Raw genomic sequence first — 7,875 nt, forward strand, 5'->3', positions numbered from 1 at the left:
TAATTTCTACAGTACCAGAAGTCAACAGGGTTAAGTATACCCTAAGCCTTGGAAAAAAGGGTAGATCATCCTTTAATAATTCCCAAAAATGATGCTAGAGACATTCAAAATCTTTTTATAACAATGGTTCTTAAACCTTTCTTATGTTCCAAAACTTGTGAGGATTATATTACATCCCCAACAGTTACAGTGGTTGGGCACCACCATATCTCCTAGGCTGAAATCAGAACGTATATTAAGGTTTGAAAATGCCTCCTCTCTCAGGGAACACTTTCTTCTCCAACAGAAGAATCACTTGCAGGCTCAAGAAAATATGACTCCTGTGTCCAAGACTTAACTATAACAAAAATTAACATATTAACTTTCATTTAAGAATAAAATCTCGGCCAGGCGCGGTGGTTCACACCTGTAATCTCAGCACTTTGGGAGGCCTAGGTGGGCGGATCGCCTGAGGTCCGGAGATCGAGACCAGCCTGGCTAACATGGTGAAAACCCATCTCTACTAAAAATACAAAAATTAGCTGGGCATGGTGGCAGGCACCTGTAATCCCAGCCACTGGGGAGGCTGAAGCAGAAGAATTGCTTGAGCCCGGGAGGCGGAGGTTGCAGTAAGCCAAGATCGCGCCATTGCACTCCAGCCTGGGCGACAGCAAGGCTCTGTCTCAATAAATAAATAAATAAATAAATAAATAAAATCTCTCATCATACTGTTTCACCTAAACTCTGGATTCAAATCTCCAACTGCCTACTAGCCAACTCCACATGGATATCCAATAGTCATCTATTCTTGAACTTAACATATTAAAAATAGAACCCTTAATATCCCCCCTCTCAAATCTGCTCCTCCCAACAGTCCCTAACTCAGTAAATGGAACCATCCTCCTTCCAATTTCTCAAGCCTGAAATAAAGGATTCATCCTTGATTTCTTTTTTCCTTAATAACCTACATCCAATTTGTTGACTTTGCCTTTATAATATATTCCCAAGCTGTCCGTTTCTTTCCATTTCCATTACCACCATTCTAGACCAAACCACCAACTCCTTTAGACTATAATAGCTTCCTAAATGCTTCAGCCACACTGGCCTTCTGTCCTTCAACATTTCAAACTTATTTCCATTTTGTGGCTGAGCCATTCTTTCTGCTTAAAATATTCCTCCCACGCACTCACCACCCAATCAAGAATAACCCCACCCTCACTTACAATCATTCTCTACAGCAGTACCCTGTATTTTTCCCCCACCACATTTATCACCATCTGGAAATTAGCTTATGCACTTATTGCCCATGACCTCTCACTAGACTGTGAGCTCCATGAGAGCAGGAACCATGTTCATTGTACCTAGAATAGATACACCTATTCTGGTATCTATTTTTTCTTTTTTTGAGATGGAGTCTTGCTCTGTCTCCAGGCTGGAGTGCAGTAGCACAATCTCAGCTCACTGCAACTAACTCAAGGACAGAAAACCAAACACTGCATGTTCTCACTCATAAGTGGGAGTTGAACAATGAGAACACATGGATATAGGGAGGGGAACATCACACACTGGGCCCTGTTGTGGGGTGGGGGGCTAGGGGAGGGATAGCATTAGGAGAAACACCTAATGTAGATGACGGGTTAATGGGTACAGCAAACCACCATGGTATGTGTATACCTATGTAACAAAGAGCACATTCTGCACACGTACCTCAGAACTTAATTAAAAAAAAAAAAAAAGAGCCAGTGTGTGTGATTCACTCCCATTACCTTACCTCTAACCATCAACAGGTAACCAACAACAGGCCAGAAAGTTAAGACTCCCCTGTCCACATTGCTAAGCAAGGAAAACTAGGAGCACAGGCCCAGACAGCTCATGTGTAACATGAACTGAGGAAAAATAAACCTCTGAAATAAGCCACTGAGATTTGGGTGCTGTTTGTTACTACAAAATCACCTAGTCCATCCAGACTGATGAACTGTTCAAGCAATGCTGTGGGCACAGTATGATTCAGTCAGTCCCACTAAGTGGTTACTTGCAATGTAAACTGATGTCACTAGATATACATATTTAATTCCTTTCTTATTACAGTTGTCCCTCAGTATCTGAGTATGACTGGTTCCAGGACCACCTCAGATACCAAAATTCGTGGATACTCATGTCCCCTAGTCAGCCTTCCATATTCATGGCTTCCATACAGAGAATCCATGGATGCTGAGGGTAGACTGTATTACCTAGTTTCCAACAGGTCTGTCAACAAGGATCAAAAAAACTGTTTACATGGAGTTTTAAGGAATTCTTGTCTCTAATGCTATTTTTCACTAAATGGATAATTCACTCAAACAATGAATGCCACCCATACAGGCTTCTTGAAAAACCATCTGCCAGACTTTCTTCAACTGGAAACATACTTTGTAGGCAAGAATAACTGCTTTTTGTTTCCTTATTTTCCATACCAACTATTCAATAATTAAGTAATTATTGAGTACAGGACACTGTAAGGGAAAAGAATAAAAAGGTAGTTGGCTAAAATGCAGAAGTCCCTGAATGCTAGGTCAGGAATTTGGACTTTATCTTGTAGACAAAATAGACTTACTGAGAAACTTTGTATACGAATTATATGTGAAAAAACTATTCTTGACGATTATTTATGTGGCAGTTGTGGAACAGGAAGGCTAAGAGGGACAGTTTTGTTTTGTTTTTTATTCCTTTAAGTTGGAGTCTCGCTCTGTTGCCAGGCCGGAGCGCAGTGGTGCAATATCGGCTCACTGCAACCTCCGCCTCCCAGGTTCAAGTGATTCCCCTGCCTCAGCCTCCTGAGTAGCTGGGGCTACAGGTGTGCACCACCACACCCAACTAATTTTTTGTATTTTAGTAAAGACGGGGTTTCACCATGGTGACCAGGATGGTCTCAATCTCTCGACCTTGTGAACCGCCCACGTAGGCCTCCCAAAGTGCTGGGATTACAGGCATGAGCCACTGTGCCTGAAGAGTGCCAGTTTTTAAATGCTATGCCATGAATCCTCCATGGATGAAAGGCCAAATTTTAATCAATATATATAATTCATTTTTGCTTCAACAGTAAATGTCCTGTTATTGATTATATTAAGTGTAGCACAGGGAATGGCTAGGACATAGGTTTTTGAAAGTAAGAGTAAAATGCATACTGAAATGTCAAGCTGGCACTTAAGTATGTGGTGATGGTCAAAATCTTACTCTGTGAGTAAGAGGGGCAGCCAGGGCAGTAATCGCTTAATAGTTCTGAAAGGCAATTAAGTGAACAATAGATGCTTTGCTACTGCTGGGAGGTATTTTTACATTGTAGGAATGATGGGTTGTACTCCGGTTGGTTTGCATTTTGAATTCCTTCAAGATACTCAGAGCATCTGCGCAGTACTCCAACAAATTTTATCTTTCCCCAGCAACCCATTCCTTCATTTCTTTACTCGTTCAACAAATATTAAGTACATGTTACAGACTAATTTCTATTCTACGCACTAGGGAAACATCAGTGGACCAAACAAAAATCCCTTCTGTACTGAAGCTTATATTCTACTGGCCTTTAAATTCCATCCTAAGATTTCTTCCTCAACCCTATCATATAAGTAGCTTTTAAAAATGCCTTTAGAAGAAATAATCTATGATTAATCACACTAAGATGTAAAAGACTATCCAGAGGCCTCTTCCCCACAGGTCTCCCTCCTCCCCAAAGAACTCCCCTCAATAAGTAACTATTTTATAGATTCTCGACCTTGGAGATAATTTCAGATGAGATTAAATCACTTGCCCAAGAACCCTTAGTTACTAACAGGCTTAGCGTTGTGACGTACAGTAATAGTGCCTTTCCCACTGTAACACCAAGCTGTGCATCTGAAGAGTATGCTAGTGAGCAGAGGAGATGCTAGAATGAGCATCTCATGACTCATACATAGGTGGTAGGTTTCTGGGTGACTTGCTCAAGGCAAAAAGAATTTCAGACACTATATAAAACTGAAGGAGAGAGAGGTAGTTACAGGAAGCAAAAAAGGGAGTCCTTTCAAAATACCTTTTCTCTCATTTCTACCCTCATCATGCCCCAAGAACAAGAATGGTAAATATAATGCAGAAGTCTCCAAAGTTATAGGGTATTAAGCTGGTAGTGAAAAAATACTTAGATGAGCAAAAATAGTAAACACAGCATTTGAACCTGGCAAAGAAAAGTCAAATTACGCCGGGCATGGTGGCTCACGCCTGTAATCCCAGCACTTTGGGAGGCCAAGGTGGGCGGATCACCTGGGTCAGGAGTTCAAGACCAGCCTGGCCGACATGGCGAAACCCCGTCTCAACTAAAAATACAAAAATTACCCGGGCGTGGTGGTGGGTGCCTGTAATCCCAGCTACTCAGGAGGCTGAGGCAGGAGAATAGCTTGAACCCGGGAGGCGGAGGTTGTGGTGAGTCAAGATCTTGCCACTGTACTCCAGCCTGGGAGACGAGCAAGACTCCGTCTCAAAAAAAAAAAAAAGAAAAGAAAAGTCAAATTACACCTTTCCAATTTAAAAAGTGTATGCTCCCAGTAAAAGTACCATTTGTATTAGGTTTAAGGTGTTTAATTAAAAAACATTATATTCCTAAATACATTTTCCAGAAAGCACCAAATTAACTAACATAGATCAACAAATATAATGATTGATAAAACATCAACATAATACTGACTAGTGTAATGTTATGATGCATCTTGTTACAAGACAATACTTTTTTTTTTTTTTCCCTGAGACAGGGTCTTGCTTTGTCACCCAGGCTGGAGTGCAGTGATATGATCATGGCTCACTGCAGCCTCCAACTTCTGGACTCAAGGAATCCTCTCACCTCAGCCTCCCAAGCAGCTGTGACTACAGGCGCATGCCACTACACCTGCCTAATTTTATTTTATTTTATTTTTGAGATGGAGTCTCACTCTGTCACCCAGGCTGGAAGGCAGTGGTGCGATCTCAGCTCACTGCAACCTCTGCCTCCTGGGTTCAACCGATTCTCCTGCCTCAGCCTCCCAAGTAGCTGGAACTACAGGCGTGTGCCACCACGCCCAGCTAATTTTTTGTATTTTAAGTAGAGACAGGGTTTCATCGTGTTAGCCAGGATGGTCTCGATCTCCTGACCTTGTGATCCACCTGCCTCAGCCTCCCAAAGTGCTAGGATTACAGGCATGACCCACTGGCCCTAATTTTAAAATGTTTTGTAGAGATGGAGTCTTGGTATGTTGCCCAGGCTGGTCTCAAACTTCTGGGCTCAAGCTTTCCTCCTACCATTGGCCTCCCAAAGTGCTGGGATTACAGGTGTGAGCCACACCGGTCTGTGGCTGCATTGAAGTGCAGTGGCACAATCTCGGCTCACTGTAGCCTTGACCTCTTGGGCTTAAGCGATCTTCCCACCCCAGCCTCCCAAGTAGCTGGGACTACAGACACATGCCACCATGCCTGGCAAAATATTTTAAATTTTTTGTAGAGATATGGTCTCGCTATGTTGCCTAGGCTGCTCTCGAACTCCTGGCTTCCAGAGATCCTCCTGTCTTGGCCTCCCAAAGTGTTGGGATTACCAACCCTGCCTAGCCCCACCATCCACCCTTCTATTCAGTGCCCTACATAAATCCTGCAATTGTTAGTTTTTTGCAGAAGCTTTACCCAGTTCAGTTCTGCATTCATCCACTGTACTAATGAAGAGTGTCATATATATTTTTTGTTGTTAATCTCATAACCCAAACTAGATTAATCTCCCTAAGGTTGGCTGTCCTGGCATATTTTTTATTTTATTTTTATTATTTTTTATTTCAATAGGTTTTTGGGGAACAAGTGGTGTTTGGTTACATGAATCAGTTCTTCAGGGGTGATTTCCGAGATTCTGGTGCACCCATTACCTGAGCAGTGAACACTGTATCCAATGTGTAGTCTTCTATCCTTCATCCCCCTCCCACTCTCTTTCTACCAAGTCCCCAAAGTCCATAGTGTCATTCTTGCGGCACATTTCTTTTGTATAGCCAATTGGGTCTACTACCCTGTTGGGCATACAGGCAATCGAAAGCTTTGTAACTGATGAATGACATTTAAAAGCTCTGCTATAGATAAGTATAAACTGCTGATTTCTTACTAAGTGATTTTGCTTTTGAAATTTATTCCTTGTCAAGGAGGTATTAGTTTAAGTATAACCATTTCAAGTACAGAATAACCACTCAATAAGTTTTAGGGATGAAAACATTTAACATGTAATTTTTTATTTTAAAGTAATACATAAGTTGCTAAGACTAACACTTTCAAAACTTTCAGGAAAGGATATAAAGGAATTCAAAACATAAATTATAACACACATAAAGCTTATGAACTCCATTTATCTTAAAATAGTCAATGGATTTTTTGCTCAGGCACAAACCTTAAGTATAATCATCAAGAGCAGAAAACTTGAATGAATGGTGTGTGAATGAATGTATGTGTACACAAAAGCACACTCAGGTCTCCGAAGTAAATGAAATGAAAGGGCTTTGTAAACTAAAAAGAGCCACAGATAAAGGAGGTAGTAGAGCAGCAGAGTTAAAAGCGTGGAGCCAGCCTGCTCGGGTGTTAATTATATTAGCTGTGTAACCCTGTACGGTACAAAAGTTACAATACTAAAATTTCCTGTGCCTTAGTTTCTTCACTGTCAAAATGGGGACAACAGTATATATCCCAAAGTAAAGCTCTTAATACGCCCAGCGCATAGAAAGCACAAAATAAATATTGCCCATCGTTATGATCACACTGGCTAATATTATTATTGGCTAATATTAGTTATTAGCCAAGTAAAAGCCTCAATGGATGACGTTTCAATTCAAGTCTGAAGCTGGCTATCCAAAGAAACTCCAAAAAACCCAGCAGATTTAAGCTATTAGGTGGACTAGTTTCTCATAATTCTCGCAAGTGCTGAACTGATGATTATTACACACCTAATTTCTCTTACAATTTTTTTTTTAAATCAGCAAAGAAACTGACATAGGTACCTCTGTTTTCAAGGAACTTTATAAGCCACAAGAAAACAAACCAACTCTTTGTTATCTCCATATTTAAGCAATTTAAGAGCGTAGTAAAAGTCTAGATACTTTACAGAACAACTTTTCAGAAAATACAGTAAGGTTTTTAAAGTTGCAATCGACAATTCTTATGCAGTTATGTCAAGTTTTTGTCCTGCGAAACAAAAGCTCATCCGTCAGGAATCCGAGGACCCGTCGGAAAATAAGGAAATGCCTGGGCCGGGCCTAGGCGCTCTGCGGAAAACCTGTCCTCAAAACAGCTCGCCCCACACTCGTTCTGTCCTTCCCCTTCCCCAGGTGCAGCTGTCGACTCCACCCGAAGATAAATAAGTGACAACAGGTTCGGTCCACGCCTCTCCCGGCCCAGTCCCCTGGAGCCCCCCAGCGCCCGCCGCCCGACCCTCCCCGCAGGGGCCGGCAGAGGGGCTCCGCCCCGGCCTTGCCGCCCCGCCCCGGGACCCGGCAGCGCTGCCGCGAGTCCGGCCGAGCCGAGGCCGCCGCGGGGCCTGCAGGTGGGCCCAGGGCGCGGCCCAGCCCGGCTGGAGTAGCCCTGCCAGGGCAGGGCAGCTGCGGACGCGGGGCTCGCACCTGCTCGGCAGTCACTTACCGGCGCCTCATGGTACCGCGGCGCCTCAGCCCAGCCTCGGCGCTGACGACCAGCGCCCGGCAGCCTAGAGAGTCCCTCGGCTTCTGGGCCGAGTCCCACTCAGGGCCATTCAAACGCGGCCGCGCGCGCGGCCCGCCGGGATAGCTGGCGCTGTGGGCGACTCGCGGGCTCCGCCCAACGTTGGCTCCGCCCCTCTGGGGGTCGCTAAGCGCCGGAGGGGAAAAGGACCTGTGGCCACAGTGCCCCCTGGTGGCCAGAGCT

General features: G+C 43.6%; 1 protein-coding gene across 14 annotated transcripts in view; it reads right to left on the reverse strand.

Moving 5' to 3' along the window:
* The window catches only part of KATNBL1 (katanin regulatory subunit B1 like 1), a 69,552-nt gene extending 61,742 nt beyond the window's left edge, over positions 1-7,810 (reverse strand). For 6 of the 14 annotated variants that reach the window (XM_055098149.2, XM_055098152.2, XM_055098147.2 and 3 more), the window contains exon 1: positions 7,615-7,780. The gene's annotated coding sequence lies outside the window, so the exon portion shown is untranslated. Of the gene's footprint in view, positions 1-7,614 lie in introns of all 14 variants that reach the window. The other 8 variants (XM_055098154.1, XM_063596526.1, XM_055098156.1 and 5 more) reach the window with 3 other exon arrangements.
* Between the last annotated feature and the right edge of the window lie 65 nt (positions 7,811-7,875).

This window comes from Pan paniscus, chromosome 16 (genome assembly GCF_029289425.2).
Source record: "Pan paniscus chromosome 16, NHGRI_mPanPan1-v2.0_pri, whole genome shotgun sequence".
In the NCBI taxonomy this organism is placed as follows: Eukaryota; Metazoa; Chordata; class Mammalia; order Primates; family Hominidae; genus Pan; species Pan paniscus.